The sequence below is a fragment of the Larus michahellis genome, chromosome 4 (genome assembly GCF_964199755.1).
Source record: "Larus michahellis chromosome 4, bLarMic1.1, whole genome shotgun sequence".
Lineage (NCBI taxonomy): Eukaryota > Metazoa > Chordata > Aves > Charadriiformes > Laridae > Larus > Larus michahellis.
In genome coordinates this window covers 6,553,251-6,577,725 of record NC_133899.1, presented here as the reverse complement: position 1 = coordinate 6,577,725, position 24,475 = coordinate 6,553,251, and the positions used below count along the sequence as shown (strand labels likewise).

Here is a 24,475-nt window from a genome sequence, read left to right as displayed (position 1 = left end):
ATATTTAAAACGGTGCCCGAGTGGTAACAGGATGATAAAGTTTTGATAGGCCTGGTATTGGCTTTTATTTTTTTAAGGGGGAACTCCTCTCTCACTAACGGAAAAAAGCATTTTTAATGCCAACATCAATATAAAGTGCTGCTGGGACTTTTATATCATTTCAATATCAGGCCTGTGTTCAAGGAGCAAAAATAAATGCAGTGTTCACAACCATTTGATATTATAGCTGAATAGCTTTCAACAAGCTCTTACCACGTTTTTATGCACAAAGTACGATTTGGAGGCTGGGGATGGAAAACGAGGGAACTGGAGGGGAGGGGAAGCTTTTTGTTAATTTATAGACACCAGCTGAAATGTTTAAGAGCAATCTTACCGGGGTCACAACATGGTGCGTAGATCAGGTTATTTTGCAAATAGCAGAATTTCTTCTTTTTTCCCTTCTCCTTTTTTTTTTCTGGCAGCATCAATAAAATTTGTTTGATGCACTTTAAATGTTTAATTAAAACATTATGCTATCACATTTACTGTAAGTGATAAAAACACTTTGGAGGTGGTCTTAAAGCAATTGGTGGCTCCGAAATTGCTAGACATGCACTAGTAAATCAGATACAAAGTCCATAAATTGGAACGATTCTCTTTCAGGCCTCTGCCATTTCACAGATATTAAAGCTGCTTAATTTAATTCCTCAGTAATGTGGAACGTGTACAGCAGCTGATGTGACTTCTTCAGACTGATTGTTTAAGGTCATATAAACTCAGGCCCACAGAGCACAGGATAGAAATTCCCTCTTCTATTAATACTGTTTATAATTCAGTTCTCCTTCAATCCCTTAATCAGAAAAGAAATGTTTATTGTGTCATATTGCTATAAAATAAGTAGGAATTGTAATGAGTATTTGAAAGTGTAGAAAAAACATAGCCACAGCTACTGGTACAAACCGGCTCCTCTTTTTAAGCAGGTTCGTTCAACTGAAAAGGAAAACTTGTCTTTAATGCAAAGCAGTCACTTTTATATATGGGATGTGACTCTATTTTGTAAAGTACAAAGTATAAAGGAGAAGTCCAAGCTACTGTAAACCTTGCAAATGACTTTAACTGTTCCTTAGCAAGTAACGCCGCCCCGTATGTACTAGATGAAATCCATACCCAGCTGAAGTCAAGGGGAGTTTTGCTGCTTCCTCCCATCAGAAGGGCTCGTGCTTTTAGGAATTGCATAGGTAGCATCTTTAGCAATATGCAAGGGATAGCATCTGCTGCTCCACTGCTGTTTTAATACCTGCATTCAAAACACAATAGTAATAAAAGCTTCAGAACAAATTATTACGATTGGCTTCTTTGCCTACGTTGGAAATCTTTACCGAATCAAATTAATACAGAATATAAATATCACAATTAGATTTCGCCAAGATGGGCAAATAATGAATCTTTCTTCTTCAGCTAAGAAAGTAGATTTTCTTGAGAAATCTCTGAGTCAGCATTTCTTGCAAGATGAACCTTTTTCCCCTTCCCCCAACAATGTCAATAGCTGAGAAGTCAATGATTTCCAAGGATGTCACGGATAACTTGCAATAGGAAAGGTAAAAGTTCACTCATTTTGATGTGTACATAACCTATTTCAGTCGTCTTTAACAATAGGTAACATGAAATTCTTAGCATGGAAAAACCGACTAAATGTCATGTCCCCTGCTCATAAAAAAGCCGTGTGACGAGTTTGTCCCGGGATGAACAAGAAAAATCAGCTCCATGAAAGGCTTGACTCTGGAGCAGCAGAAGCTCTTCATGAAGACCTCTGCCGCAGGAGCCACTGGGGAGATGGTTTCTTGACATGAGGGTTTCCAGGGCTGCGGACACTTCTTTCTATTCTCAGCGGTGTCCTGAATCATGGCCGAGACGGATGCCGTGCGAGGCATCAAGCGGCAGCGTACAACACGTGCTGACGGTGGTGGTGTCAGAGAAGTGTGTTGGTGAAAATGATACTGTCGTCTTCTGTGTGTTTTTAATTCATATCTGCTCTCTTTCCTGATGAAACCACGTTTTTACCACCAGCATGAGGTAGAATGGATTTTTATCTCTCATGCATCAACAGAGTTATCAGCGCGTTCTAATTACACTGTGTTGTGAGAAGCAGCAAGAGCACAGCTGGATTTTCCGATTCCAGATCTGAGGTGTCTGTGAGGCAGACATTTGAGAAAATAACTAGATACTGAGGCTCATTAGACCATGTAGCATTTAAACTAGGGTTGAATTTGTCTCATGAACTCTGTCCTGCGTGGTCAAATTCCAACTGCATGTCTGCCTGCCCTACTATTAATCACTTTTTGGATTAAGAGACAAAAATCACCTCTCCAACATTCTTAAGCAAATGTGTGTTTTTTTCCATAAACAAACAAAGAAATCAAAACTATTTGTCTTAACTTGTTGATTTGTCCAAGTTATCTCATCCCAGATCCAATGACGGTCCTGAATATTAATGGGAAAAATCCTCTGTAACAGCTGCACCTCTTTTAGAGCTATTATTTTCTTCAGGCTTCTGTCATACTGGTTGCAGTTTTCAATGGTTAAAAAGAGTTGCAAAGAAGGAAAGTCTGGGTAATCTCACCCATCTTCACCTGACCTATTTCAGATTCTCATAACTGTCAAAAGAAACAGAGAAACCAATTGTTGCCATACACGGTGAGGTCTTCATTAATAAACTCTGACAAAACCCTGTCAAGCATCAAAGTCATTTTCAGCAGAAATTAATAATGTGTACTGGAGTCATTTTCAGAAGAAATTAACTGGGTGCACTGGAGTAATTTATGCCACCATTTCTGAAAGGAGGAAGACTTGATTCCGTATTTATCATAAAGAGTATTCATAACTGAAAAAAAAAAAAAACCACCCAGGTTTTGGCCAGTTCAAGTTTGGTTATTACGCTTCATATCAAGAAAAAACCCAAAACATTTAGTATCAAATATCAGTTCAACCAGAGTTTTAAAGTGCCTGTGTTGGACAAATATCATAAGATGCATGCACAAGTCAAGAACATCATTCCTAGCTACTGTGAATTTTGATAATGTATAGGCATTAAACCCTTCTTTCTATTTGTCATAGGTTAAACACTCTACTTAAGTATCCATATTCACATAGAACTGAGCAGATCCGTCCTCAAGGTAAGCTCAAGGCCCTCAGGAATTTTTTCCTTTTTTTTTTTTTTGTGTGTGGAAAACTACATTTTTAAACAGTTTTGATATTTCATAATATAGTTTGTGACAGGGCTATTTCACCATTCACTAACGTGGGCTGCAGTGTCATCACAAAGTCCCTAACACCGTGTCAGTGTGAGTCGATGGAGAAGACATCAAGATGTCAACATATTCCGAAAGGGGAAAGAGTGTCAGTGCATGTCTACAGAGACACGGTGGTATGTGAAGAAGCAGCAAAAATCAAAATGTATCTGTGATTGCACAGCACTGCCAGACAAAGACACCCTCAACCCAGAAGGCTTTTAAGAAGCACGTGCAGTATTCAAGAGGAAGCAACCAGGTAACTGTGATATTTTCAAGTATTAAGGGAAGTTTATCTCTAAATAACTCTTCTGTGCTAAAATACCTCATCTGTAACCAGAAGTCTCACAGTAGTAAGACTAGGTGATTGGAAAATGACGCACTAGTGCGTGTTAAAGAAGAGGACAGACGAACAGCCCATTGGGATGTGCATTGCCGTCCTCCTCACCACTCTCCTCACGCAGAGGATGGTCTTGAGAGGTTTTCTTCCCGCCTTTCCCCAGTCAGTGGAGGGTGCAGCATCCTCCTTAAGGGTTTGCACAACCTGCGCACAGCTCAGAACAGCAGCCAGCAACAAACACCAAGGCGAGAGTCTTCTCCCGTAACCAAAGGACCGTATCTGCCACAGCATCAGTACACAAACAAGGCTCGTGGTGCACGACGGTACCTGCTGATTTCGTGGAGTTGGTTTGAGCTCACTAAAGGCAGATCGAAGGGTTCACTTATGTTTAAGCAACTGGCCAAAGCCCTCGGGGATGCATGGCTCCACCAGTCTCTGCAAGTGTTTGTCTTTCCTCACCCCAACCATGTTTCATAAAATATTCAGCCCTGCAACTCCCCTTCCCACGTGCCGCCTCCTCTCCCAGCTGTGCTGAGCCCTGTCCGGTGTTGTGAATGGAGTGGCTCCCCACAGCCCCCTTTCCTGCACGCACTTGGGGAGGACACCCCACCATCTCAGAAGCGCAGCTCTATAGTGTTGAGTTACATTTTTTTAGCCCAGACATCTGGAATGTATCATCTAGGAGCCAGATTTGAGGAGTATCTTAATTTTATGCTGCCTGCAGGAAGGAGGAGGGCGGAGACTTCACATTACTGCAGCACAGACGAGCTCTAGCTATTTTTTGCATGATTAGTGGACAATGTAAAGGTCCACGTCAATGTGTGGTCCACCAAAGCCCCTTTCGGACCCTCAGTAAAGAAGTTCCTCCATCAACATTTGTTGCGTCAGGGCAAAACTGAGGTGAACAAATAGAGATACATCCCGGCTGTGGCCTGAATGGGGCCAGGTTTCCAGAAGTAATTCCATACATTAGGAATGGAAGCTTCTTTTCTTCAAGACTTTTTGAAGGCTAATTGTCTAACATGACCGAGGCACCCGAAATCCTACAATTCAGAAAACTTTAGGCCAGGGCAGGACTCAAAAGCACCCAGGAGCCACACTCTTACTGGTAGTGGCAATACTTGTCAAAATAAGGTGCCCTCCCCCGAGCTGAACAATGGGCCTCTGGAGGTCCAACCACACTACTGGGTGTTGTGAAAATAAGAATAAAACCACTACAATAAGTCTCACTGCATTCATCTGTCAGTGCAAAACAGAAGACAACCCGGAGTTCAGCACAGCAAAACAGAGGAAAGGTGTGATTGACCTGACCTTGGATGGTTGGGTTTTCTCCCCCGCCCCCATTTTGCTCTGTAGCGTGTTCTGTCTTTCTAACGGGGGGATTTTCGTCCTTACCACAAGCAAGGTCAGTGCGTGCCGTCTCCCGGGCACGCAGCCGCGGCTGCTGCAGGGCGCAGGGAAGCCAAATCCACTGCTGGTGCAACTCCACCAGAGCTCCCAGCCTTACAGAAGGGACTAATTTGGCCTTGTGTATTTTGAATAAATTGTTAACTCTTCTCGGCATGAAGAAGTGATTATTGAAAAGTTTGCCTCCACATACAAATGCAAATGACAGTCGAAGAACACGTGAATGTTAATCTTCCAAACCAAGTACGTAGACAAATGCTAGTCATTAGAAACATTTCCGTGCATTTATATTAGGCTGTCCTCTAAAAGACTTTTCAGACAAATATGTCATCAAGATATTCAAAACCATGTAATCTTATCCAAAGTTTCATCTATCAACAGTACAGTTTTCATCTCTCGCAGCTGTGTGTCAGAATGTGCAGGCAGATTAGCCAGCTGATAGCAAGGGGGGAAGGGAAAGAGGGGCTCTGTCATCATCAAGAAATACTGCTGGGAAGAAGAGACTCTTGCTGTTGATTTTCTAAAAATCTCCCCAAGAACCCTTTCCATGCGGGGATGCAGGGGAGATCTGCAAAGACTTGAGTTTTTTGACGAGAGCTGGCCCTCCTCCCGCTGTTTCCCCTTCCCTGCAGAGTGTAAATTCTCATAGCAAAAAACATCCTGAGCACAACTGTGTATCTGGTGTCTGTGGCAAAGCGTGTCCTCCCCCCCCGCCACTCCACGACAGATTAATTCACCTGATTTCTTGTGCTTTTGTAGGCCCGGGGAGAACGAGATAAAACCCAAATCTGGATGGTTTTGAACTCCAGCTGCACCCTTCACCTCCCTCAAAGGGCAAACCCCCACGCAGGTCCCTTCTTCTAGAGCCAGAGGGATCACTTTAAAAAAAAAAAAAAGTTTACCTCAACACTTTTCAGCAAGCAAATTCTGGAATTCTGTTGTTTCGGGGAGAGAGAGATGAATGATGACATATATGGGCTTCTGATAAAGATGCAAAGAGATAGGACTAAAACCTACAGTAAAGCACTGTGAAATGATTCCTCAATATGAGATTCAATGTGCTGCCGTTGTTGTCTATGAGACAATGTCTTTGAATCCATGCATATGAATCCGTGCATAATCTTTGAGCGTATTCATTTTTAAACACATTCTTTCAAGTGAATTCTAGCATTACTGAGGAGCTCTAGCTTGACAGCACTTGAAGACAATGTTTTCAAATTTAGGGAGAGTGGGGAAGATCTTTCAAAACCACAGAAGGGCAGTTAGGACTTAACATCATCTAAAACAGGCTTGTCCTTTTCTGGGTATCTTTGAAACCTCTTTTTAAAGCAAAGCCCTAAATCTCAGTGTTTAGTGACACAAATCGAGTGCCTTAATTTTCAGAGTCGCAAATCCAATTTGTGCTGACCGTGCAGAATACCGAGGATCTCTGAATATCACCTGTCCCAACAAACCCAACTTCGGGTTTCAGGGGTTACATTTTTCTTCTGTGCTTGTGGCATGAAGATTATTCCTCTAAGGACAGACAGAAACAAGGACAGTGCTCAGCCGTTTGCCAGGGGCTCTGATCTCGGCTTCAAGGGGTATTTCAGCAGAAAGGAGTCTGTTTTGGTGGAGAATCCTCCGATACGGACACCTCCCCGTGCCCTGGACCGAAGCCAGCTGATGTCAGTGTAGTCACCAGACAGCCTGCGGGGATTAGGGTACGAGCCACCGAAGCCCTAACTGAGGGAGCCACCACTAAGGGAGCCAGAGCTCCGTATCTTGCTCGTATTCCTCTGAGCTTATCCGGTTCCCTAACTTCAATACCAAATCAATCTTTTTAATGGGAGCGTAATGCTTAACCTATTTCCGGAACTTTTCCCTCTGCCTTGGAAAAGTCCTTTGGAGCAACTCGACTGACAAAATGTCGGAGCGCAGGGAAAGAGCCTTCCAGAGCCAATATGGAGGTGTCCCGCAAGGGGCGAAGGAGAAGGCAGTTGTCCGCTGAAACACAACCCTTAAATGCAAAAGCAAAATTTAACATCCTTGGAAAAGGACCCCCGATATACTATTTCTTAAAGCTTCATTTGACAAACTCTAACTTGAAACTCTAAAGCATTTTTTAAAGCTTTTTAAATACTCATGTCGTTAGTTCCTTGCTTGGAAAAGTACCTTTATCTTCTCTGAAGAGAAATGGAGAAGAAGCGAGGAGCCAGGCGGGAAGGGGAAGACACGTTATTTGATGAAACGAGACGTTTCCCCCAGCCTGGGGCTTGCTGTCCTCCCAGCGAAGCCCAGCCCGCCGGCTCGCTGCCCGGGCACACATGCCTGCCTGCCAGCCAAGGTCCACCAGGTCAAAAAACTGCTTTATAGAGAGTGCCCTGAGCTAGTGTTTACCTAGAGGAGCCATCACAGCCTCTCAGGAAATAATCCACATTTTCAAATGAGCCTGCGTGCCCAAATATTTATTTGCTAGTTAGATGGTCATGGCTGTAGAGCGGTTGTTATGGTCTTCTGGGGACAGCCTGCAACTTGTACTGCTACACAGAATTTGTTTACCAGATGAGGTATTAATCTGGTTAGTTGAAATACTATGGCCTGTCCACAAATCATTAATGTTGGCTGCAGTACCGTATGCTGTTAACACATGTACTTCAGGTCGGTCAGTCAGTCCAGTCCCACATAACAGATATTTAGCCCAGAAAGGTCTGCAGACCTTTCCCGACCCTGATCTTTTGCTGGCCGTGCTGCCAGACCAGCAGAAACTGGTGCAAGGCATGGGACCATGGGTGGAGGCTTTGGAATTACGACTTCAGTAGGCAAAGGAGGAGGAGAGCGAGCCATCTGCCAAGACAAGCATGGGTGGTGTGGCTTCGAGAAGACAGGGACATCGAGCAGCAGGGAGCAGAGCTTGCTGGAGTGGTTTTTAAAGATGGTTTAGGAAACTGGCTTTGATTTTAACAGCCGGTTCTACCAACAGAGACCAAACTGCCTTCGGCACAGCCCTGTCCTTTTTCTTCGCCTACACACCGCCACAAGCCACAAAGCACTCACCAAGACTGTATAACAAACTTAACTTCAAAAGACCAAAAGCCACAAAAAGCATAATGTCCCACAAAAAGGGAGCAGGAGCACGAAGAGAGGTAGCAGTAGTGATTTCCCCAGATGCCTTTCTACGAAAAGAGAGAAGTGGGCAGCCAGGAGGTTACGTTACACTTCCACATCTTCTCTTGGTCCTAGAGCCTCTCCAGCCCTTCATAAGGGTTCCCAGCTTCAGCCAGGGCATACAGAATTGCAGTGTGGACTATGCTGAAGATTTTGGCTTCCAGTGGGTACTGGGCACCTCCTTCTGTTCCCACCGGAGACATCTTACAGGAGTGAGCAGACAACTAACAGCCACAGCGCTGCGCTCCCTGTGGCCGTGGCTATCTCCTCCCTGCCCAGCTCTGAGGGACATCCTCAGAATCTGCGAGGACCCACTGCTAGGGCTGGTGTTTCCTCTCTCAGGCTTGTCATCAACATTTTTGCTTTTTTTTTTTTTTTTTTTTTTTCTTCTCTCTCTGAATGGCTGGAGTCAAGGATGTGGTCTTGGCCTTATCTTTGAATTTCCTGGCTTTTGTCAGCGAGCGTGTCACAAAGGCCATGTTATTTGCCCAGCTGCACTGACAGCAACACGGGGATTTTGCCGCTGCTCTTGGAGGCTTATTAGAAAAGGCTGCTTGCCGAACGTGATGCGATTGCTGCGTGTACACCCCTGCCCCACGCTCTGCCCCTGCCTCCGGCGGTGTCCACAGCCCCCCTCTCACAGGAGAAGGGCACACAAAGACTGTTCGTGAAGGGAAGGACATTCTCCCCCGCGCGCAGTATCACCGCACTAGTAGGGTGTCACTGGCACTGCATCTGCAGTTGGCACGTCGCAAGCGTAATCAAAACAGTTTTCCTCCTAACTCATAACAGACAGCATTTCTCCGAGATGGATTTACCATTGGCTGGTTCCACTGCACAGCCCAGATTAAAAACAAACCAGAAAAAAACCCAAACCCTTAGCGCTGTGTGTAATCAGAGATGTGAACACTAACCCCGAAGTTGCGCGTCCCACACTAGACAAACCAAGCTGTACAGAGATAACAAAAGTTCAATAACTTCTTCAGCAGATTGTGCTCTTGATTACTGCAAGCTATCTGCTTCAAAGAGCTGCAGCCTTGCCGGTGGGGATTCATTCAGCCTTTCTCGAGCCAGGAAGCCACCTCTGAAGCTGCACCATGGGCTGGGAAGCCTCCAAACACCTTCGGGAACCCATGAAGGTACTTTTGTCCTAGAGAGGACGTCTCTTAAGACGTGGTGAACTCAACCTGCTTTCAGAAGGTTTTTCAGGCCAACAGAGGCACCCGAAGACTCAGAGAAAGATGACACTGCCAGATGGCACGGCCCAGGGAGAGGATGAAATGAAGGCTGCGGGGGATGCGTACACTGATTTCTCCAAAGACTTTTAACCACGATGAAGAAAGAAATAGCTCTGCCACAAGAGAGTCTGATGAGAAAAGTCATTTGCTACTGAAATGTAATTTAAAAAATGTATTTAATACCAATTAACAACACAAGCCTGTAATATCCACTTATCTAAACTGCTTGTGGATTACTTGCTTTTCACTTACTAACCTACCCACTAATTTCTACAAAAAATAAAAATACAGGTCAGGCTTTTGCTACCAGATTTAGTTATTTTACTACCAGACAAAGATGAGCCAGAATGGTTATCAAGAAAAATAAGGGGGGAAAAGAGAATTGGGAAATCTTAGACATTGTATTAAAACAACAGTTTTTAGGGTGTTTGATTTACTATTCAACTGTGCGCAGCTGCTGCTGTGAGAAATAGGAAGCATGCCAAGGGAAAGAGATGGGGGAAAAAAATTAAGGGGTGGGGGAGGTTTGCAGAATCAACTAGTTAATGAGATATGAAAATTTTTATGAGTAAGCCCCTGCTGAAATGCACTTGTTTGTTCGAACCAGCTTACTGCTTACCCACTGACACGGCAATTCGGGTACGCTCTCCAAAGGACTTAATCACCAAATGTTGAACTGTAGATAGCATTTGGGTTTTTCATGCACTGGTTTAAGATGCTCTGTGCTTCCCCCTCCTTAAATTGAAGCAACCTAAAATCTGCTGGGGTCCTGGCACGGGTTTCCTTCTCTCTGCAGGTGCTCCGTATGAAGGGGGGCACTTTCCATGGGGAGGGCGGTAAATGGTCCTCGCGTGGGGAGGAAGCTGAGCAGAGTGAGGTAAGAGATGTGGGTTTGAATGCCTTCAGGCAGAGGACAGGAGGGAAGCGGTGCTCTCAGCATCCTGCCTTGCCCAGCCTGGTCCCTCCAGCCCCATTACGGGCTGAGAAGAGTTCTCCTTTCTCCACTTCTGGGAGATTCCGCGTTCCAATGTTCATGGAAGATCCAAACCCATGAATTTTTAAAAAAAGGAAAGCTCTCTGTTTGGTCCGGAGGAAGAGATTTAACTCTTTAAAAAGCCCACGCCTTCCCTTGGCGTTCCCTCTAAGACCGCATAGGCAGTCCCCTGCTGACTGTCCCCACCTCTATGAATCCCGTTCCTGGGCACTGAACAGTTTGCAGACACTTTACCTGGCAACCTAAGCACCAAATTCAAGATTATACAGAACCCTGATTTTAGGAGCTGCGTTATTGCCTCTTAATCTCTTTTGACATAACCTAAAGCTTGTTTTGTGGTCCAAGTGAAAAAAGACTTCAGCCTCCTCAGAACAAGCCTGACTTGTTTGTAATAATTTCTTGGATTATATTTTGCCCAGTTGCTTCTATGAAAAGCCCCATCATACTTACAAATGCCTTTGATATTGCTTGGTGGTTATTGTAAGTAGCAAAAACTCAACAATTTTCAAGAGAAATAAGTGTCCCAAATTCTCTAAAAACGAAACGCAAACCCCGGGGCACGGAGCTCAGGTTTGTGTCAAACCCTGGTCTGTGATATTCCCCGTGAGGAGGGGAGAACTGGCACCACCACAAGTCCTGGATTTCATCTTGGTTTACTCATTGGTGAAAATCTGCTGCCGGAGAAACTTTTCAAACTGAAATGCTCATTTGCAGTTGATTGATAAACTCCCCAAAACAACGTTTTATTGTCATGCAGATTCAACCATATCTAGAGCTACTAGGCAGCTAATGGGCTTGGCCCCAGTCTGCTCCTAATGATATTAATGAAGGGTTATTTTCTAGAACCTGTTCAAATAGCAAGCATTTAAACTCCGGGATTAAAGCAGTATGCGGTGCCCCTTTACGACAGCGCACTCTGAATGCCCCTGTTTGCATCTGCTGCACGGCGAGAAGAATACCCATTGTGTCGGTACTCCAGAAGGCCTCACTGTAGAATATTAGACTTAAGAAATCATTTATTGGGCTCTTATCTTGCATACCTAATTGAGATGTCAGGCCACTGCATTTAAACTGTAACTTGCAGACTAATTAAAGGCAACAACTTAGTGCTTACCTGGGGATTCGGGGAGATTGCACGATGACCTGCCTGCGTTGTAAAGGGATGATTAAACAGAGTGAACTAAACAATGTCTTTATTTTTCTGGTGATGCCTGATTTGGGGGAGTAATCCCACTTTATCCCCAAACATAAACCTTTTTGTTATTGAGAAGGATATAACCTAGAGGTGCCTTACGGACCTTTTCACCTGGCTTTGATGTCCTAACAGTAACCAGCCTTAAGCTTGTTGTTTTCCTGTTTTATCTTTCCCCGAATTGTTTCCAAGCAGCTATCTGGTCAGTGGGGAAGCCTCGCTTTTCTGCAGGGAAAACCGCAAACGAACCAAATGAAGTTTTATACGTGGTTTGTTTCCTTTTATTTGCATATATCGTCTTCTAACTCCAAATTCTAATCCTTGCATTGAGTAACAGTACCTGGGATCCTCGTGCAGAAGAGCAGATCCGAAATGGCAAGTTAAAGCTCAGGGTCACTGCTGGGACAAGAGGAAGCAGGAGGCAGTTTTCCTGTCTTCGTGAAGATGATGCTGCTGCCTAGATTTCACATGGTGTGGAAGGAGGGAGGCAGACACTAAATTAAAAAAAAAAGCAAAAGTTTATTTGACAGTGTTACGAGGAGGGTAACTGGAGGCAAACATTTGACACTGACATGCTGGAATGCTGTAAAAATTTAATTAGATGGGTACATTAGTCATAGTTGTATTAGGGGGTTCGCATACTACGTACAAAAATGCATGCTCCAGTACAAAAGAAATATTTAAGTCCTTCCTGTAAATACCATTTCCCTCATTATTGGGAAATGTGGTCTCAGTGGGACCATCGGCCATGTCATTGTATTTACAGAAGTATGGTTAGAATGAGATTAACAGCATTTATGGGAAGGATTTTCCTGCACAGAGAACGATGCCCATTACGTAGGGAAGGTTGTACAGCCGAGTGGCGGTGAAGTAGGCGTACGTGGCTGCTAGCTGGTTTAATGTAGGGTTTACTTCTATGCTGTTAAACTGTCTTTAACAACATCATGTTCCCTAAAACAAGGGCTATGGGGTGAGCTGAGACGCACTGAAGCATGTCAACAAGGCCCACTGCAATTTTGCCTGCCCCTGGAAACCATTGGGGAATGCTTTATGGCTTCATGGCTGTCCAAAGGAAAGCTGGACAGACCTGCTCGCTCAGTCTGGATAGTTAAGCATTTTAACAATTCACTCTTTACAAGGTGATCCCTTGGGACTAGGTTTATTTGGGAATTTCATCTGAATCCAGCGGGGATCGCACCAGTTGGGGCTTCTCATAGCTCCCAGTATGGATCTGTGTGACCGTGATTAAAAAAATTCAGTAACTTGCAAGATTTATGGGTGTTTTCTTTATTTTTAAGCTGCAGCTGCATCCAAAATCTTGCAGGGGGATACCTACATTTCAACAATCCTCTTCCTCCCTGCGGTGAACCAGTAAACCAATTTAGGCCAAATATTTCCCACATGCTTGACATAAAGAACTGGGTTACTGTGGGGCTGCTCCAAAGCCTGCAGAAACCAAAGTCTTTGCAGAAAACCTTTGAACGTGAAGATCAAGGTGGTAAGCTAGTTCCAAACCAAAGAACTGGTAAACCAGTTCGAAATCGCAGTTGGAAGGACGTACTCAGCTCTGATACCGCATACACTCTGCTGCCTTCAAAATCCTCCCTGCCTCATGGAATGTGCTCCTGTCTTTCTTTGGAAAAAATGCATATTTCAAGTCATTTGCGATGATTTCTTTTCAGAAATCCCTGCAGAAAAGGAGATTGGACCATTTCCCTTACTTTTCTTTCCCACCAGCTTTACTACATGTGGAAAATAACGTTTCAATTTGACGATGTTCATTTAGTAGTAAATAAGCAAATAATTGGTCATGTTTTATTTTAAACAGTGTTTCCGTTGTGGTACCATGTGTGACATTCAAAAGTAATTATGAGATTGAGATACCGGATAGGAAAAGGAGGAAAACAAAAGATGACTCAACCAAAATCAACTAATACTTTGTCTTAATCAGTGTTTGGATTGTTCTGATGAATTTGATATCAATTCTAGAGAAAAGGAGAAGGCTATACTGGTGATGGGTTCATTTCCCAGAATTCAGTGAATTTGCAAAGAGGGTTCCGTTGTCTGTGATCACCTGTAAGCATTTAAAAAAGGAAGATGTGCAACTTCTGAGGAAGGCAATTGTGACCCCAGGAAACCGTGTGTGTAAATACCAGGAACTTACGTCAGGAAGGGTGGTGGTAGGTAGGAAGATATCCACGTTCATCTACATAAAATAATGAACAGCGGCCTGTGCTTCTGATTGAAACACTAAAATGGGGATCAAAATTCACCTTCAGTCTGGTGTACTATCTACACAGATTGAAAAAAAAAAAAACGTGTCACACCGGGAAGGGAAGGAAAATGAAATCCAAAACCAAAATTTGAATTAGTCGGACTCTTTCTTTTCTGAATCCCAAATAGAAAACTCCCAGCCTCACAAAGATACTGGCCCTTTATTATCACGTTGGTTGTCTAAAATCAGGAGATCAATCAGACCGACTGAATTGCTCTGTCATAGACAGCCAAATGACCACAAATTGATTACAAGGCGGATGCGTACCCACACATTTTTTTTTTAAACAGGGGGGAAAAAAGCTACCTTGCTTTAAAACATCTATTGTCAAACTTCTTCAAAAGCATTACCGTGAGAAGGAATTTGGGGCCATAGGGATATTTTGCCTGGGGCGAAGGTGTCAGCTGACAACTGCATCTAATCCAGCATTGGTATGAGTCTCTCAACAAATTTGAGAGGTCTCTGCAGGAACAATGTTAGCGGGTAAAGGTCTCAAGAGATTTGATTCCAGGGCGTATTTAACCGTTGACACTGCTATACTCCGCAAATGACAAAGTGGGATTTTAATTTGCATGACTTTGGAGAAAAGGGAGTCACCCAAGAAAAGGAGGACAGAGGATGAAATGAAATAAAAAATATTCTGGATGAAAATCTGTAAAATTTCCAAATGCTAACCAACGTGACATGGAACAGTGGTCTTCAAAAGGAAGTGAGGCTAGAACAAAAGCTCAAGAGCATCTCCCAGGGCCGCTAGTACGATGATAAAGAAAAGCTTAAAGTTCTGAGTGAGGTCCGCAGAAAAATTATAACATGGTAACATTATCATAGGCAAGAAATTGAGTTTAAATGGTACACAGCAAATTAAACAAATAAACAAACAAATAAATCATGAGAAAGAATAAAATGAGAGTGTAGCAGAGTGGTCTGGATGGAAGTAGGATGTACGATAGGCCACTCATTTTGGATTGTGTGCCCACGGACACCACCTTGCCACTCACCAACAGCACCTGAAGCAGGCTGCTGGGTGAAATCAAGGTCCTACCACAGTGCCTCAGTTTACCTGCCTGTTAATCACCTTGATTTATTTCTCAGTTCAGTGGAAACTAAGGCTCCCACTAACATACAATGCTGCAGTTCTTTAGTGCCTTAAGAATTTAAGTCCCATTTGCAAAAGTCTGACAGGCGCTTTTGAAAATTGGCTTCATAATTAGTAAACCAGACAACTGGACTCTTAAGATCATTAGAAAGATATTAGGTAAAATCTTCAAAGTCAATGGGATTTGTACACCTTAGTCACATAAGCTCCTCTGAAAATTTTCCTTCATGTCAATCTGCATTCAAATAATTCTTCTCGCACTGGGCTATAGCATGTTTGTCATGGCCACTGAGCATGAGAAATCAAATCTCAAAAATCCGGTAGGAATAGGAATTAAATAAACGTCTTCTTAAAACATTACGTTTCCTAATAGGTAAGAGAAATTGTGACTAAACCACACGGAGGAAAAAAAAAAAAAAAAAAAAAGTAGCTTGTTAAATCAGACTGAAGTAGTTTCAGCTCATCCAAAGCCTGTTCCCAAGCGAGTGCTGGAAGATCAGAAAGCTGTGACCGGCAGAGCCTAGGCAAAAGCAGATGTTGCGTCCAGAGCCCTCGTTACAGAATTCAATAGCTGGTTTGGTGAATTGTTTGAACTGGTCACTTGGGAAGGCTGTGCCAGCTCAGTTTATGGTAACTTTGAACAGTCCAATGTTTGAAGAGTGTATTCACCTCTTACTGGAATAAAAGGCTGTGTTTGTAAATAAAATGACAAATTGTACCATATTATGGTCTTTTGCAACCAACAAACCATTCCCATTTTCCATGGAAAAGGAATAATTTTCCTGGGAAGAAATATCATCTGGCAGTATTTCTAGAGCCACGCTTCAAAGAGAAATTTGAAGCCGCTCTTGTATCATGTGCAGCCATTAATCAGCAAAAGTGAGATTCACATAAACAGAGGAACCCAAACCAGTAACGCAAACCCAGTTCCTGTCTCCCGCTGAGCGCTGCTCAGCGTGGAGCACGTGAAAATGGGGGCGAAACCCCCCTTCACTGATAGAAAGGCACCCGGCCCCATCGCCCAAGGATCAGCCCGTGCCCTTGTATCTCAGAGCAAGAGCGGAGCGTTGCTGAAACCTTCCGGCGGCGCAAAACGTGAGCAAAGCCAAGGAGACTGGAACAACAAAAATAACATCAAAGGAAGCAGAGAAAAATGCTAGCTGCACAGTGGTGGGAGCGGCAGAATAAACCGCTGTATTATAGGACTGTCACCTGAGCGAGACGATCAATGCTATTAAGACCGAGTCAATCTGCGTCTGTACAAGTATAGCAGTGCTTGAATGATGACAAATCTCCGGGTCCAAAGGGAGACATCCTTCACCATGTTGAAAAGTAAGGAAGCGGCTGCTGTGATCAGTTTTGGCAAGCGTTTCTCATCCCTACCTGGACCGTTCCCATCAGGCGTCACGCACTGAAGCTTTATGCCTTCCCATGTAATGGCACTACTGCCATGCCGAGCGCCTGAATTGCGCCGGACAAGCCGTGTTGACTGCTGTCACTTCACTAAAATGGATAATTATATATCTCCCACTCGAGCTGATTGTTTGAAAGATGCGAGAGAGAGAGCGCAAGAGAGATGCTACCAATACAGGAGCTTGTCGTGCAGCTAACGTTGCCTCTGAGGGAAACCGGACTGGAGGAATGCAGGGTGGATTCTGGTCCTGCCATCAGCGCAGGGCACCAGTGATGCTTAAGTGGCATATCTGCGAGCTGGTGGGACTCTGAGGCAGACAACTTTTTTTATGGAGGGAGGAACGAGGGGACCTTTTTCCATGTGTGTTCAATAGCCCAGCCTGCATACAGTCTTCTCCTCTCTTGTCGCTGTTCCACCCTTGTCTCTCCTTCTTGGCATGGTGCCTTTTTCCCCCCAAGCAGCAGCTGCACACACTTGAATAGTAAATCAAACACCCTAAAAAACTGTTGTTCCAAAATCTTTTCAGATCTTTCTCTCCTCTATTTCTGTTCTCTTTTTCTTGCTAACGATTAAGGCGATCGGCTTTTTTTTTTTTTTTTTTTTTTAATCTGGCATGAACTAATTTTGTGTTGCAAACAACTTGGTGTATCACAATGTCTATCAAGGAAAGAATCTAGAGGTACATCTAGTTCATCTCCCACCACTGCATGAGTTGTTGGGGGGGGGCACTATCGCAGGAAATGCCGGGGTGGGGGGGCAGGGTTCACTTTTCCTCTGGGACCAGGTCCCAGATCATCTTGTGTAAGGACAAGGAAGATGGCAACAGCCTGGATTTCCAGGTGACAGATAGCAATATAAATACAGTCAGGGCTGATTTACACTAGCCAGGGACCTGAGCCCAACATCCTAAATGGCATTTGTTTTCATGGTTTCAAGACTATTTCCACAGCAGAAACGTCTAGAGGATTAATACTGTAAAGAGAAGGATGAAGACAGAAGAGCAAAATACCAGGTAATTAGCACCATGCTGTATATCCTATGCTTTTTGTTGAATTCAACATCCATCGCAGAGTAGCAGTGAGTTACTCCCTGGGAAAATGGGTGCATTTTTTCCCCCCGTAAAGGTTAGATTTACAGAAGGTAACTTAGTTGATAGAAATGCCCAACTCCTGCCCAAAATACCTAGCAGCTTAACTGTTCCTGTATTTTGAAACTATTGCAAGAAACTCGTGTTGCATCTTTAAAAAGATCCAATTTGGAAATGAAAAAAAAAGATGCGTACCATTCTAGTACTGCCCCTTTTATTTGCATGGGATACTTAAGCCTGTGGATAGCTTCCCCCTTTAGAATGTACTAAAGTGTCTGTGAAAGTGATGTGATGGTAGGGCTTTGGCTGCGAAAATACCATGTATGCTTCATTACAAAGAAAACCACAGTTTGAAAACCAGGGAGAACTCTGATTCACCAGCATGACTCACACGCGCACTACAGAGCCTGCAACCCCTTTAGCAAAGATGCAAACCCAGCAGCATGTAAGTACTTGCAGAGAGAACATATTTTTCCCTAAATGAATGATCTTTTGAAGTGCCTTATCTCACTCTTTTTGAAGGCAGTGGAAAATGTCTCACTGGACTTCGGACGAGGCCCTTAAAGGCAGGAGGAAAGTCAGTAGGCACCATGTAAATATCCACAAAAATGACTCAAAGCCACTATCAAGATAATGTTATCGTAGGAGATGGGAAGTTAGATTTCTGAGAAGGCTGTTACGAGCCCAGGGAGGACCTGTTACGTTGGCTAGCATCTGATTGCGATTAGCAAAGCTGAACTTTTCAGGAAATGAATACTTTAGGGTTCCCACCTCCGGAGATAATTTTGACACGTTCTCAATTTCAATAGACACATCTGAAAGCCAAAAAAAAAAAAAAAAAAAAACCAAAAAACACAAAAACCAACCCCAGAGGATTTTGGGATGTCTTCAAAAAGTGGAAACAACTAGACTGGAAAATACACTTGTTTGAAGGTAACAACTCAGTTGACCGTAGCATAAGGGAATGCAAAGGAATTTCACATCCAGGGATGAAATAATTTTGTTACGTTACTCCAATTCCTGAGACCACTGGGTCCAACTGACTATAATAAAGTGTAATATCGGAGCAACATGGCGAGGAGTCAGGCTGTTAGGCCCTGCTGCCTAACAGAGCATCAACTAGAGGAGAGAAACCTCTTTGAGGAGTAATTGCAATTCATTTTGTCTGCTGGGGCTACGACAAGCAGTGTTAAGAACGTGCACGGGGCTTAGAGGGAGGAACTCAAGGTACAGATGCAGGTAAACTTGTTTATTCAGCCCTCTCAACTAAGCGTCTCCATTTTCAGAAGTGCAAAGCACCACCTTGCTCTCCCTGAAGCCGCCAGGTGGGGGAAGGAGCCGGGTTAGTGCTGCTGGTTTCCCACTCCCCATCACGGCCATAGCCAGCACGCCCATTTTTCCACTGAAAACAAATCCTGAAAGGGTTTGGGTTTGGTTTTTTTTTTTGTTTTTTTGGTTTTTTTTATATGTAGTTGATATATTAAGATGTTAAAAGAACAAAGCTCTGAATTTGGTTTCCAACATTTTTTTCTTTGCTTTGGAATGGGAAACTTTCACTGTGTTTTGAAAATTCTCAGGGGGGAAGGAAACTGTCTCAGTTTAGCACAAAAGGAAGCTGCATCTACCATTTCTTTCCACGTCGCTGTGGCTGTGCTGAAGTCACCTCTCTGCCCTGGGTCTCTTTGAAGTCATTGATTCTGCAATATATTTCCCCACACACTTATCTTCAGCTTGAGCACTCCTGCATGCATTCAGCTCTCCTCTCTGTGAGCTGCAGGTCTTTAGCTATATGGGCTCATTTTCCCTGGCTTTCGGACTCTAAGTACTGTCTTAACATGCCTCTCATCCACATAGAAGAGTCACGAATAAGCTGAAACCTCGGCTTTCCAGCTTGAGCTGTGGCAGTATCAGGCCAGGGCTGATGTTATGTACAGTAGGTTGGTGTTCCTCAGCAGAGAAGGCAGATGTAAGATTAAGTCAACCCAGATCCTGCACACTCATCTCTTAACCACGCTGTGCTCATACGAAAGGTCATCTCAGTCCCATAAACTCTCATGCTTGTATTTCCCAAGCTAGCAAACTCCTCTTATGGTTTTCAGAGCTGCCTGGAGCCTTTCCATGCTGGGCTTGCTTAACTCTGGAGCCGGTGATGATCATTAACGAAATGTATTCCCTACCATTTCCATGCCATCAGCTAACTTGGCTTTGGACTTCAGAATACTGTACATTACTTCTGGGTAAAACAGAACAGCCCTCTCCATTTCATAATACTAGGTTGGACCTGCAAACTTCTGAAAGGCTAGAATTGGGAAGTGTTACTTATCTTGTCTAGAAAGAACAGAAAATAGATTGGTGGCCATATGTGAAGCATGTATTGATGTTCCTTAATACTTACGCAAAACCTCTACATAAAGCATTAACATGAGACATTGAAGAAAGGATCTTTTGTATTGTCTAAAAAGAGAGCGCTGCATTTTCCTCTTTGTAATAGATTAAACATTTGTATAGGATTGCTGCTGATCGTACAGCTATTAGATCTCTGGTTGAGCAGAGAACGCCATTAAGCAGAACTGATTTATTTCATAGTTCACAACATCATTTCCTGGGGGAAGAGGGCAGGTGGGAGCCGTTATCTGAGGAATGCTGCCCTCAATTTCAGTGGAGACAGGATTTTGCCTGGTGCTGCTCCCTTTCCTGGCACTACCCTCGTACCTTCTCTGGAGCAGTTACGCCACAGATCAAGAAGCCATGAATGTAGACACATGAAGACGTGAAGCTATTCAGGATCGTCTGTCTAGACGACCCAACACAGGGATGTCCAGTGAGCTGGCGTATTAAGGCACGCTTATTTCTATGGCCCATGAAAGAAAAACCTAAGGGTTACAAACACACGCTTCCTTGAGTAAGCAACAAAAACCTATTTTGTGTCCCAAACTCCTGTCTCTGGATCCCCAGCAAGATACTTCAGCTGTTTTAATACCATTTCACTGTCACCAATGTCAAAAATGGCGAGGTACTATGATCAGAGATGGTTTATCCCCATTTCTTTGCTGCCTCTGTGGTGACACCGAGAGCACTGCCTTTATAGCATTCCTTAAACATCAATGGAAACACACATAGCACGTATTGAGTGGGATAACCCCCTACAGTCCTTTCCTCTCATTACCATAATACGGCATCCAGAGCACTTAGAACAAAAGCTTTCCTCCGATGGGAAGAGCAGTATTTTCCAGCATTTCCATCCAAAGATTCCTCTCCTACGTTGCTGCATAATAAACTCGTCGTAAGAGGGATTTTATTCAGATAGGTGTCTGCATTTATGCTACAGAAATATTTGTTATATATAGACAAGATTACGTGTACCTCCCTCACTGAGCTAGATCATATCTCAAGGACACATCCCAAGGGAGAAGAGGGAGGAAGCTCTTCCATCCTGAGGCAGCACAGGAATAATTCCTCCCTATTTCTGTTTTGCTCCAATACCAACAGCAGATACTCACACGCCCCCACTCCTGTACGGACTCGGTCGTGCTGGGGTGGTGCAATAGTCGGTCTTTGTCTTTCTCCACCCACGAGTTTATGAGTCTAAACCCAATCTTGCAGCAACCACAGAAGCGCCTGGCCGCCCCTCCTGCCTTTACGTGAGCTCACATCCCACAATCCAGCTCAGGCACCTGTGTTCCTGAGTACGGATGCAACAGAGTTATGAACATGGATCTGCACGGTGAGATGAGAGAACGCACAGAGAAAACGTTTTAAAAAAAAAAAAAACAAAACAAACCCCAACAACAATGAGCATTTAGAATAAATTGCAAATAGAGGCGCGTAATTTGTGGTTAGGGAGACTGAGTGCTAGTCATTATTCAGTATCATTCATTTCTTTCCTCCAAATATATGTATGAAAGCCAGGAACAAATAATACTTTTTATAAACAGGGAGGTGGCTTTTCTTCTTTTAAAATTAGATTATGTTAAAAAATAATCTAGGATGACTGGAGTGAGATTGTACCTATAGAGAGAAATTACTATACAGCCAAGTGAATCATTAATCCAAATATAATGTATAACTTTACAGCAAACAAAGGCCAGACATATTAAGAGTGAATTGTTTACAATAGAGAGTTACATATTAAAATGTATGTATAATTGTAACCTTCTGTTAACACCCTGTTGAAGAGAAGAAACACCAGTTCCAGGCTTTAAAACGCTATGTCTTAACTATGCTCGGTGCAGAGCTGTGTATGTAACGAGAGCAGCGTACATGGGAGGGACTCCTGCAGATAAGAAAAAAGTGAAGAAAAAACAGCTCCTACGAAATAACAGAATTTGCTCCATCTTCATTTGTCTCTATCAAAGGAATTCATTGTCATCTCCAGAGACAAACTTGGGGGAAAGAAAACGTGCTTTATTGAGAGCAAGACACATGATTTAATCTGATCTCACCAGAATTTCATTCTAGCCCTAGGAAGGTTGCCCTGGTGACATCACACTTTGCATCATGTCCTCAGCCCACAGGCATCCATTGTAAGCTCTAGAAGAGACTTGGCCTTATTGGGGATAGGAAAACGCGCACGCTTTGGAGAGGACCGCTCAGGGAGAACAAATGCATCTTCCATCTCTGGTACTAAGAGAAGCCCAGAGCGTTGGCCTGGGTTTACACTGATTGCCCCCACCTCCTCCAGAAAAAAACACAGAGGCAGAGAAATAAAGCCCCACATTCCTACCAAGCTGCTTTCCCAAACCTTTGGAAAGTACTTGACAGAGGAGAGTAACTGTTAGGTCTTCTACCGTTTAACCAACTCACTCAACCACCATAAATGGCTTCTCAAAGCAATATAGACAGGAAAAAAACAAACAGGTTTCTAGCTCTCTTCCCATTAAGAAATTGCTTAGAAAAGCCTCCTGATCACCCATTAAACCAGAGGGAAACAAGAGCAGAGGAAGAACAAAGAATCCCTTGAATGATACATGCTCATTTCACTCGTAGGCCCAGTTTGACCCCTACAAGCCCACGGTACTAAGTGCCATAACGCTGCTCCACCAAGAATCGCCTCAATAGCCTTCTCTGCGTATTTGTTGCTGTTCGTATGCTCACATAAATTTGGCAATACAGGCAAAACCCAATAACAGAAGCCACAGTCAACACAATACTTATGCGCATCACATTGTAGTCACGTTTCAATATAATTTCCATGTAATCGCATTTCAATATTTTCCATCTCACTGAAGAAGTAGGTGGGACTAAAAATCCCTCAGACGCTGCGGAGTATCAGTTTCCCAACACAAAAGAAGAACCCAGTCTCCCTTACCCCCTTTCCTAGAGCCAAATGCAGGAGAGCTCCTCTGCCAAGTCCTCCTCGCCCGCCGGTTGGAATGAAGACAATGAGAAAGTGAAGACTGACTTGCTTGTTATCACAAGGTTCCCAGCTGCCTCGCGCACACCTTGGGAGGATAATTTCAGAGGCGCTTTGTTGCAGGTGCCCCTCTTTTCCAATCAGTAGGCATCATCACAGCCGGATAAGAAGCTAACACAGATACCACCATCCCAGCCATTACGGGGACACGTAATACTACAATTTTCTGGGCTATTGATTACTGCCATTCTGGCATTGCAACCCAAAACACTGGAGGAAGTCAAGTGGAGAATGAGAAGAGGTGGATTTAGCGTGCTGGCGAGCTGGTTAAAATACCTTTGCTGAAAAATAAAAAAAAAAAAAAAAAGCTGCTTTCAAAAATCATAACTTTCGGCCAAAAGGTATGAATTTCAAGACAAAGGCTTGGCAGGTAGTTTGGGGATTTTTGTCTGGGTCTCCAGCCTGCCAAATTAGTTCCCTAGTCACCCAGCTATCAATTATGCTCTCTCGGGTTGCACTTTGTTTTATTTCAGTGCAGTTTCATTCCGAGCTGCGCCACAACCAAGTTTCTGAAATGTCTCAAAAAAATAAGAGTGCTTTTCTGTCCCCGACCCCTCCTTAGCATTCAGACAGAGGTAAATGACTCTATCATAAACTCTACGGGGAGTTTATTGATAACATGAAATGGTACATTTTGCTTTCAAGACATTTCTTATTACAGTCAGGAGAGAGAGGATGTGAGTCAGAAGCTTTCTTCTCAGTTTCACTCGGTTCATTTATTCACTCGCTTTACTGAAATCTAAGTAGCTGTTAGAGCTAGAAGTCCCAAGGCGCGTGTGTTCTTTAACACATAACTTAATTTCCAAAACAAATAATTACAACTCCGTTTCGGAGAGTCACCCTTCCCGGGAGCCTGTGATGCATATGCAAAAATGTACAAACGCGACTGTTGAAGCTCCGCTGCAGCTAACTGCTCTTTCCGTGTCAGGGAGGCTCACCCTCTGCCCACCACCTCTTCCACTCGGGCAGTCGCTTCTACATCTGCGTAACTTTTGGTTTGCTCTGAGTAAGCAGGCAATACCAAATCACTCTTTTGTCACGTACAGATCCCCTCGGAAAAAAAACTTCAGACATCGAACAGGTCTCCCTTAACATCAGATGGAGGTAACTCTCAGTTCAACCGCAGATAAAAGCTTTACAATTTAAAAGTTCGGTGTTCCTAAGGTTCCTTAGCATCCTTAGGAACTGGCTCCTCCTCCCTTTAGCTATGACACTGACCTAATTATACAGAGCCTCAACGCTACTGTGCGTAGCAGTTTCGAGTTCGCTTGTTATGTGATGCCTGCAACAATATTTATTCACAAGCTCTTTCAAATAAAACGTGTTGTTTTACTGCGTTAACATCAAAGCCCAGCTTGTAGATTGTACCGGTTCCATTTCTATGCTATGCATACCTATACATATATGTATTCATATATATATATATCTCTATGTACACACACAGATACACACACGCACTCTTGCCCAAGAGAAAAAGCAGTGCAGGGCTGCTTATACTAACAGCAAACAACAACTGATGCTTGTGATTTTGGATCGTCTGCGTGCCTTTCATATTGAAATCCACGCGTGGAGCCAAGCCAGGCAGCTGCCTGCACCGTGCCTCCCC

At 43.6% G+C, this 24,475-nt stretch overlaps 1 long non-coding RNA gene across 2 annotated transcripts; it reads right to left on the bottom strand.

Moving 5' to 3' along the window:
- Positions 1-378: 378 nt before the first annotated feature.
- Positions 379-23,577, bottom strand: LOC141741800 (uncharacterized). Of its 2 annotated transcripts, none has more exons than XR_012586478.1 (3): positions 22,765-23,577; positions 11,925-12,078; positions 379-2,633 (listed from the first exon to the last, which is right to left on the bottom strand). It is a non-coding gene; the product is annotated as an uncharacterized LOC141741800 (long non-coding RNA). The 2 variants fall into 2 exon arrangements; XR_012586479.1 differs by having other exon boundaries at positions 563-1,276.
- Between the last annotated feature and the right edge of the window lie 898 nt (positions 23,578-24,475).